The sequence below is a fragment of the Perna viridis genome, chromosome 15 (genome assembly GCF_037379345.1).
Source record: "Perna viridis isolate PV_CMFRI_1.1 ecotype Kerala chromosome 15, ASM3737934v1, whole genome shotgun sequence".
Lineage (NCBI taxonomy): Eukaryota > Metazoa > Mollusca > Bivalvia > Mytilida > Mytilidae > Perna > Perna viridis.
Window position 1 is genome coordinate 5,613,183 of NC_142459.1, and position 10,802 is coordinate 5,623,984.

Here is a 10,802-nt window from a genome sequence, read left to right on the forward strand (position 1 = left end):
AGATTTTTCGAGGGTGTATACAGATGGCTCAAAAGATGGCGAAAGCGTTGCATGTGCTGCTGTTCATGGTGACAGAACTGCAAATGAACGGTTGCCATCGAACGCTTCCATATTCACAGCTGAAGCTCGAGCCGTCTTGTTAGCACTTAAATTGATTACTCAATCTAATCTTTCACAGTTAATTATTTGTTCTGACTCTTTGAGCTGTCTTTTGGCAATTAAGGGTCATAAACTGAAAAACACTCTTATTTTACAAATTTTATATTTTATTCATAGACCGGGAATTCGATAAAGAGATTGTTTTTCTCTGGGTACCTAGTCATGTTGGTATTCAGGGGAATTTAGCTGTAGCAGGGTTGCCAAGAAGGTATTAAATGAAATAATAATGGAGGTTACTTTGCCTTACACCGATTTTAAACCCTTAATATGGAAATATATTTTTAAGGAGGGGCAGGGCAGGACCGATGGGACGGTCTTGAACACAACAAACTCCATTCCGTTAAACCTGATCTAGGCGTTCATCAATCCGGATCGGGCAATAGCAAAGAGCAAGTGGTCATGACTAGATGTTGCATTGGACATTCTAGAACTGCACATGGTCATTTGCTTCTAGGTGATCCTCCACCTGAGTGTATCCCATGTGATTACCCTTTCTCTGTCAAAAATGTTCTTCTAGATTGTGTGGATTTTGCCAACACCAGGCAAAATTATTTTGACTGCGACAATATGTTTGATGTGTTCAACACCGTTTCATCAAAAGTCATTACCAATTTCTTACGGAACATCAGTTTATTTAATAAAATCTAATTTTTGATACTTTTTATTTTTAATGATTTATCAAAGTAATGTTTCTATGTGTATTTTATGTCTTAAATTTGTCCTTTACGTACTTTTTTTATATGTAAATAGCTGTTTGTTTTAATTTCATTATTTCATGAAGAGACTTTGATCTTGCTTTTATTATTTTCAAATTGTTTGTTAAATGTTCGTGATATGGCCCTGGTCGCCGAAACGGCATTAAAATACAACAGTCAATCAATCAATTATGCATGTTAAAAAAACCCACAAAATTCACTTCTATTTTTTGCCCAGAAACACCTATAGAACACATAACCAGTCTTTCATTTGATTGTTGCACTTTTGAGATAAAATTGTTGCAAACTGCCAAATATAAACTGTACATGAAATTAGCAGTTTGCAAAGGTTATCGTTATTGATTGTGGTTGATTTCAGTGGGAGATTAAAATGCAGGTTTTTTTTTTTTTTTCAAAGTACAGATCTATATACAGAAAGAATAATCAGACAAAAAAGCATCGTTTGTTCCGTGTGGTTTTTTTTTTTTTTTCTGCAGCATAAATCACTTAACTGTAAGCAGTGTCTGGATATTTTATGGACTTTATACTTTAGAACATATAGACAATTCGCCGTTTAGTCATATAAATAAGAAGCAAGGATGCAAACCGAACAAGAATCGCCAATACTAAGTGGAATAGTACATATAAATAAGCATAAGAAGAATAAATATTTATTAACGGAATTATATATATATATATATATTTATATTGTTACAAATTAAGAAGGCAATTTCATGAATTGAGCATACAAATATTTAAGACCACATTAAAAAAACCATGACTGTATATCACATTGTTACATGCCTCGTAAATAAATATAAATGTTAAAATTTAATAAATAGTAGGAGATATTTCTTATAACAACTATATTTTATAACCGTCCCAACGTTGACATCTTGAAACTAATTCATTAGATATTGGTTTATATGATTTGATTACAACATACTTTCATTTGTCTATTTTTATTTTTGACCGAAAAGGAGGAATATTTTACCTTTATTCAATATGCAGCTTTTTTGAAAAGATTTTTAAAAAGAACATATACTACACATCTTGTTGATTTATATGATTTTCTGTTAAATCTTTCTTCTAAATATTTTTGATAGGAAATCCATCAGTAATCCCCATAAAAACTGTATTCGAAAATATAAGTGCAAATGAAAGTTCTCAATGATGGTATTAACACTTAAAATTTGATTATGTTCTACTGCAGAAAATCTCCCGCAAATTGTTTTAAACTGTAACCAGACAAAAATATTTCACGATACATAGCAAATTCGATGACATAAACATATAGGACGTAATAAATGTTTTTAAACAGTGTCATTGATTATCATCAGAAATATTTAATCACCCGTTTCCTGGTGTTTAGGCAGATTCATACTTACATAGAAAATACATGGTACAAAAAAGATCATGTAAGCAGGTCATGTAATTAGATAACACGTGTTCAGCCTCATCGTTACAAGCTCTCATGTGGTAAATGTGAAAAGTTAAAATAGAAAAAAAATCTTCTAAGATATATGTTCAGCATTAAAGGACGATTTTGAAGGGGTACGGAATTAAGCGAAAAAGATATTCTTATTTCAAGCATTATTTAGTTTCTGTTTCTATATTTGTCTAAATGCAATTTCACTGAATATTTTGACAAAGTTGATAAGTGATATAATTAAAATAAATATTATCCAAACCAAAATATAACACCCATTAAATTAAAAGCAGACAAAAAACAAGATGTTATACAGTACGCTCGTATGAAACAGATGACAATATGGCGCTGCCTCAAACCTTCACATCAATCTTCTTATCTGCAAGGAGAAAAAAAAACGTTTCTCAATACAGACAATTTCCCGACCCGTTAATGACCCGTACAGGTCCGAGTTTCAGAAGAAAAGGCCTGCAGCAGCGCTAAGCTTGTCGTAAAAGGCGACTAAATAGTGCTCAGAACCTTAACCGGGGGTTAGGCTGCTCTGCCCAGAGCAACTGGGTTGTGTGCCCCAGGTGGTGGAATGGGGTATCCCTGGTATGTTACATGGTGGGTTTGTCAGACTATAATCCGGAAAACCTGACCGCAAACCATAGTGGTGCAACGTGTTGGGAAAGATGCCACGTTCCTCGCACGTTAAAGAACCCTACTGTGGTATTCTCCCGGAGTAAGAATTATAGGGCTCCGCCACAGGAGGCTAAATTGCCTGACTCTACCCACCTCTCCCTATTTCCAGTGGCAATCAAAATTTGTCGACCCCATTATCCTTGTGTCCCATCCCATTTTTCATTTCATTATCATTTCATGTTCATTTTATTATCCACTTCATGTTCATCGCCTGAATATAGCTGAAATATTACTGCTCAGGCGTTAAACCCCAACAAACAAACAAACAAACAAACCCATCCAATAATACTGATTAAGTTAAATGAACGTCATGTCATTACTAAGAATTTCTTTGTAATGTCTTACGTAGTAACTCCTGTGTAAAAACAGCAGTTTTGCTGAAGTCTGAACTATTTATTACAATGGTGAACGCCGTGTAAACAACATGAATATTCATGATATAATACGAAAAACCTGACCGCAAACCATATTGGTGCACCGTGTTGGGAAAGATGCCACGTTCCTTGCACCTTAAAAAAACCCTACTGTGGTAATATCTCGTTTCAGTGATCAAACTAAAACCCATCAAAATTAAAGGATTGAGCCAATCATGCGATGTGTTTTTAAGTGTCAGTCTTTGTAGGAATCAGGCAGTACATTGTAAGTAAAACAAATACCATTTTGAAAAATAAATGTGACTATTTGCACCATCAGAATTAGGGAAAAAAGATGTTCAATATCATTTTGGTTAATTGGTTTATAATTTCATTGAAATGCACTGGTAGATAATTCTGTCAAAAACCTCATTTTTCTCAAATTCTCTTAAAACAATATGAACCAATCCATTGATGCAGAGATCAAGTAATGGTCTTTTCAAATAGATAAAGCCTCCTTTGGAAAATTTATATTGTCAGATTGGTTGGATTTTGACGTGCATGTTTCTGATTTTTTTCCATGTTGCATGAATCTTACAAAATCTTACACTCATGCAATAAAAATGAAGTGATTACTTACTCTTTTTTTCACAACATGTTGTACAAACATATTTACGTAATACGACAGCAGCAATGATTATGTTTAGGATAAGACACACACAAACTAGAACGATGATTGCAATTTCGCTGTAAAGTGAATAAAAAGACATAATAAAATACCGTATAACAGATATTTTTTGCCGGTGTGAAATGTCGCGATTTGCTCGATAAACATTGGTATCTTCGGTCTTTATTTTTGGCCTTTTTGTGTATTCAGATCTAATTGATTGGAAATCAGACGAAAATGTAAAGCCTTAAATTTTAGAGAACTTTTATTTTTGCAATTCTTGAAACTTCGCGGCCCCGTGTAGGTCCGGGTTTAAAAGAATAGGCTTCCAGCAGCGCTAAGCTTGTCGTAAAAGGCGACTAAATAGTGTTCAGAACCCTAGCCAGGGGCTAAGGCGCTTTGCCCACAGAGCAACTGGGATGTGTGCCCCAGGTGGTGGAATGGGGTACCCCTAGAGTGTTACATGCTGGGGTTGTCAGGCTATAATACGGAAAACCTGACCGCAAACCATAGTGGTGCACCGTGTTGGGGAAGATGCCACGTTCCTCGCACGTTAAAGAACCTTACTGTGGTATTCTCCCGGAGTAGGAACCATAGGGCTCCGCCACAGGAGGCTAAATTGCCCGACCCTACCCACCTCTCCCTATTTCCAGTGGCAATCAAAATTTCTCGGCCCCATTGTCCTTGTGCCCATCCCTTTTTCATTTCATCATTATTTCATGTTCATTTTATCATCAATTTCATCGTCTGAATGTAGCTGAAATATTGCTGCTAGGACGTTAAACCCCAACAAACAAACAAACAATAAAACTTCGCGTAAATAGCGAAAATTAGATCCTCGCAAAAAAATTCCGGTAATTCATGTCAGATAAACTATGCTCATTAAATATTTATCAAAAGTTGTTAATGTTCCCTGTGTCTGTTTTATGTTTATAATAAGCCACATGGTGGTATTTTTTAAGTTTATTAAATTTATATTCTTAAAATACGCAGGCTTTTTGTATCGCGCTAGAACTCTAACAAATAGGCCTCTGCAACAGAGTTTTTTTGCTACAAGCTTGAAGTCATCACTACAGAAGTTTTATGGTCGTTATCATGAACTCGTGGATCGTTATGGTGTATCCATCAGCACCATGAAAACTGATTTATTCAACGGGTCATAGTTTTCCTTTCCTCGTTTGTCTACCCCGGACTTGACTTTTTATGAGCAACTCGGCGGGTGTTTCTAGCAAAGCAGAGGACGCTTATCCTATCGGTGCACCTGGTCCATGCTCCCAGTTTTAAGTGGAGTCCGAGTTGCTCATTTACTTTTATTACTGTGCATGTATGATTTTAGTTACTTTATGTTCTTTGTTGTGTATGTCTGTTTTCCATGTGTGGTCTTTGTCCCTGGATAACGTTCTTTTGATTACCGCAATAACCTTGGTTCCCTTGATTACTCTTTATAATATATCATAGAAAGCTTGTTTGTTTGTTTGTTTGTTTGTTGGGGTTTAACGTCCGAGCAGCAATATTTCAGCTATATTCAGACGATGAACATGAAATTGATGATAAAATGAACATGAAATGATAATATAATGAAAAAGGGATGGGACACAAGGACAATGGGGTCGACAAATTTAGATTGCCACTGGAAATAGGGAGAGGTGGGTAGGGTCGGACAATTTAGCCTCCTGTGGCGGAGCCCTATGGTTCCTACTCCGGGAGAATACCACAGTAGGGTTCTTTAACGTGCGAGGAACGTGGCATCTTTCCCAACATGGTGCACCACTATGGTTTGCGGTCAGGTTTTCCATATTATAGCCTGACAACAACAGCATGTAACACGGCAGGGGTACCCCATTCCACCACCTGGGGCACACATCCCAGTTGCTCTGTGGGCAGAGCGCCTTAGCCCCCGGCTAGGGATCTGAGCACTATTTAGTCGCCTTTTACGACAAGCTTAGGGCTGCTGCAAGCCTATTCTTTTAACACCCGGGGGTCATAGAAAGCATCTTTGGACTCAGTCTTTATAAAAATCAGACAGAAGGTGATTAATGCATGTCAAAAACACACCGAAATCGCTTCTTATTCAGAATCAGTTACAGACCACTAAACCATAGTAATAGTTTTTCATGTGGGTGTTAAAATTTATATATATTGTACATGAAATTAGCATATTTCAAGAGTTACCGTTCTTGATTTTGTTCGATTTGGTTGATTTTAGTAGGATAAAGCATTGTTTGGTCGATGACCTTTTTCTTGGCAGTGTTTAAAATCTATATGGACTGGTACTCAAGTTATTGTTCATTTGGATCTGTTTGCAATGTTCCGGTCTTACGCCTGTCTCAACGCAAATGAAGTTTTCGGAACGGAAGTGAATAAGGAAGTTGTAAGTGCTGTTTATTTACAAACTCTAAACGGAATCAATTTTAGCCTTAAAACATTTTCAAGATTTCTCGACATGTAATGTGTTAAAAATTGGAAAATTCAAGAGGAAGGTTTTGTAGAAATGGTTTGGAGCATAAACAAACGTGAGGAAAATTATTATTTTGCTCTTCATTATGCTATTATTTTTTTAATAGAAAAAACTATACAAAAATATTCATGGATACATCAGGTCTAGATTTTGCTTAAGAATGACGGTATTGTCTAAATTATTTAAAACTTACGCATTAGATAAAATCCTATCTAAAACACATTCAGCTAAAATATGAAATGAAAATGTGGTAAATTTGAATGAAGGTCAATTGTGCATTATATCATTTAAATGTATGACTTAGGAAAATAGAGGCTCTAAAGAGTCCGAATCGCTTACCCGGCTTTAGTCACATTCTATGTTTTGTAAAAGTGGCCATGCTTCTTCTGGAGTTAAAAAGAGGAGAAAAAGTTGACGGCGACGACGGACGCCAAGTGATGGCAATAGCTAGCTAAATCATATTGCAAATGTACACAGTCTACAAAGTGAATGCGTGCATAATTATGCTCATCATGGCATGCGATGTTTTTTGTTTTTGTAATATCTCATTATCGAATCATAGTCACGCGTAGTAAATATCCTTCTTTTTTGTTTCAGGTCCCATACGATGTATACCCAAATTTTTGAAATTGTCTTGAAACTATGAAAGAGTTTTACTCGTGTGAACAAAGTAACAAATTTCGCGGGTTAGAAGCAAGACTTTAGTTAACGTTTGTAGATTCTTGAATTTGATGAATGAAACAGTTTCCTTCCTTTCAAGGCAAATCCATGAAATTTGGTAGTCAACAAACAATATACTTTCCCAGTATTTAAAAATGATATACTTTGATTGGTTCAAAAGATTTAACGTACAAAAGAGGAATTGATATAAGTAAGTTGACAGTAGTATTCGATGATAAAAGAATGCTTGGAACAGAATTTGCGAAATGAACCGTTTACACCATAAACGAGTTAATATAAACATACCGATGGCATAGTCTTCTGGTGTCTTATCTTGATCTAACCCCAATTCAGCACATGAACCTAATTGAATTATGACAACAATACTGTGAGACAACGTAAACCTTGACAATTTATCCCCGGTTTGGTTAAATAAAATCAGTCTTCAAACAGGAAGTTGTTTTCACCCAAATCAGAAATTGACACATCTTTTAAGTCCTTCTCTATCTAAGAATCATTATTATTATGCATGGCCCCGTGCAGGTCCGGGTGTTAAAAGAATAGGCTTGCAGCAGCTTGTCGGATAAGGCGACTAAATAGTGCTCAGAAACCTAGCCGGGGGCTAGGCGCTCTGCCCACAGAGCAACTGAGATGTGTGCCCAAGGTGGTTGAATGGGGTACCCCTGGCGTGTTACATGCTGGGGGTTGTCAGGCTATAATACGGAAAACCTGACCGCAAACCATAGTGGTGCACCGTGTTGGGAAAGATGCCACGTTCCTCCCACGTTAAAGAACCCTGCTGTGGTATTCGGTAGGAGTAGGAACCTTTGCGCTCCGCCACAGGAGGCTAAATTGCCCGACCTTACCCATCCCCCCTTTTTCCAGTGGCAATCAAAATTTGTCGACCCTATTATCCTTGTGTCCCATCCTTTTTTTCATTTCATGTTCATTTTATCATCCATTTCATGTTCATCGTCTGAATATAGCTGAAATATTGCTGCTCGGACGTTAACCCCAACCAACAAACAAACATCTAAGAATCAGACAAAATGTATGATTTATGGCACACTAAAAAAAAACGGCAGAGATTTAATCGTATTATCCAAATATTTATACCTTTTAACCTCTAAAAATGACCATCGGAGCATTTGTTACGTTCGCCTTTTTAAGATATTGATAGATCAAATTTATTTAAAATGCACTATAGAAAAATGGCGAAATATTTTCCCAGTAAAAAAAATCGTCACAGACGCTTCAGGATAAATTAAAAACAAAATTTTGGTTGTTAATTAGATGTATTGCATATATTAAGGCAAAATACCAAATTAAGAATATGACGTGCCCCCATTGCCTGATTCTTACATAGAATGGTAGATTGTTTGCTTGTTTGTTGGGGTTTAACGTCCGAGCAGCAATATTTCAGCTATATTCAGACGATGAAACATGAAATTGATGATAAAATGAACATGAAATGGTGATGAAATGAAAAAGGGATGGGACACAAGGACAATGGGGTCGACAAATTTAGATTGCCACTGGAAATAGGGAAAGGTGGGTAGGGTCGGGCAATTTAGCCTCCTGGGGCGGTGCCCTATGGTTCCTACTCCGGGAGAATACCACAGTAGGGTTCTTTAACGTGCGAGGAACGTGGCATCTTTCCCAACACGATGCACCACTATAGTTTGCGGTCAGGTTTTCTGTATAATAGCCTGACAACCCCAGCATGCAACACGCCAGGGGTACCCCATTCCACCACCTGGGGCACACATCCCCAGTTGCTCTGTGGGTAGAGCGCCCTAGCCCCCGGCTAGGGTTCTGAGCACTATTTAGTCGCCTTTTACGACAAGCTTAGGGCTGCTGCAGGCCTATTCTTTTAACACCCGGACCTGCACGGGGCAGAATGGTAGAAAATATTTAAATGTCATGAGGGTGTGATTTGTACTGACAGACCAAACTTATGAAAAATGATCTCATAACAGACTAGCGAAATAATGGTAAAACAGTGCATCCCCTCCTACTATCGGAAATCAAATTAACTGCAGTCTTAAAAACTACTCCTTAGATGCTGTTATTTTAATAATCAGAAATGAGTTGTGGATGCAACTTTTGTAAAACTTTGGAGTAAAATGAAACATTTTTTTCCCGTAGAGTTTATTTTAAATCAACAATACAATGACAACTAGTAATGTAAAAATGTGGAATAAGCTATTATTATTTTAGATTTTGCAATGTTAGTACATATAACATCTTTGATTTTTTATTCTGTAAATTTTTCTTTCAATGCCCAGATTCACTGTTTCAGAGACTTTTGAAACATAACCAAACAAAGGGTAATCAAGGGAACCAAGGTTATAGCGGCAATCAAACGAATGTAACCCAGGGACACAGACCAAATAGGGAAAGCACACACACACCAGAGAACATAAAATAACCAAAATGATTTTTACAAAGCAACAAAAGTTTTGTTTTTACTGTGCTAGTTTAAACATCCTGCTTCGCACTTTCTATTCTCAAAAAGAGTAATCAAGGGAACTAAGGTTATAGCGGCAATCAAAAGAATGTAATCCAGGGACAAAGACCTGACATGGAAAACAGACATACAAAACAAAGAACATAAAGTAAATAAAAGTATACATACAAAGTAACAAACGTAAATAAGCAACGCGGACTCCACTAAAAACTGGGAGCATGGACCAAGTGCACCGGTAAGGTAAGCGTCACAAAAAATTATTTTCCGAATGGTAAAGGTCTTATTAAGAACAAATTTTGTACTAAATTGAAAAAAAAAATACATTTGTCGCAATGATACGGCTACAGTCTCATCAACATTTTATGACCATCTGCTGTTTTAATACTGCAGGATTTCAGTGAGTTTTTCTACCACGATAAGAACAGTCTGTCAGCACGTAGAATTATACTGACAAGATATATACAATATATACTATCCATTTTTGTTTACAAAACTGCATTCGAGAAGTAACTAAAGGTAATACAGAGTTAAAACATACCTATACGTAAAACGACCATCAAAGACACTATTACACAGGTATTGGTCGACATCTTCTCCTTGTATAATATTCCAGTTCTCTATTCCCACTATAAGACTGCTCAACTATGCAACAGCACCGACATTTGCGAGGATATAAATGAATGCATAAAATTCATTTCTGTGACTTTATTTTTTACATCACTGCTATGATTTATTTCAAATACTTTAATGAGATATTTATCTTTTTGATTTAATCACATGTCAAATGGTTTAACTGCATGTAGGTAATTGTCACAGTCAGAAAGCACTTTCCATAGGATTTAAATTTGAAATATCTTTTTATTTTAATATTACTGGACCGAAACTACTCCATGAATTACCAAAGGTATTCACTAGCTTAGTAGTCATACTTTTCCGACTTGAATCATATCAGATTTAGTTCAACTGAATTTGCGCCAAAGGTGTGTTCAATGAATAAACACGTAGCAGCGCTAAGCTTGCTTTAAAAGACAACTAAATTGTACTAAGAACCCTGGCCGAGGGCTAGAACACTATGTTCACAGAGCAACTGGGTGGTATGCCCCAGGTGGTGGAATGGGATTACCCTGGCATGCAATATATTTGGGTCGTCCGGCCATAATACGGATAATATGCCCGCAGACTTTAGTGGGGCGTTGTGTCAGGAAAAATGCACCCAAAAGAACCCTT

General features: G+C 36.7%; 1 long non-coding RNA gene across 1 annotated transcript; it reads right to left on the minus strand.

The window, feature by feature from the left end:
* Positions 1 to 811: 811 nt before the first annotated feature.
* LOC148596687 (uncharacterized) lies at positions 812 to 10,283 on the minus strand. The gene is made up of 5 exons (XR_015919093.1): positions 10,114 to 10,283; positions 7,412 to 7,468; positions 6,639 to 6,672; positions 3,961 to 4,067; positions 812 to 2,662 (listed from the first exon to the last, which is right to left on the minus strand). It is a non-coding gene; the product is annotated as an uncharacterized LOC148596687 (long non-coding RNA).
* Positions 10,284 to 10,802: the final 519 nt, after the last annotated feature.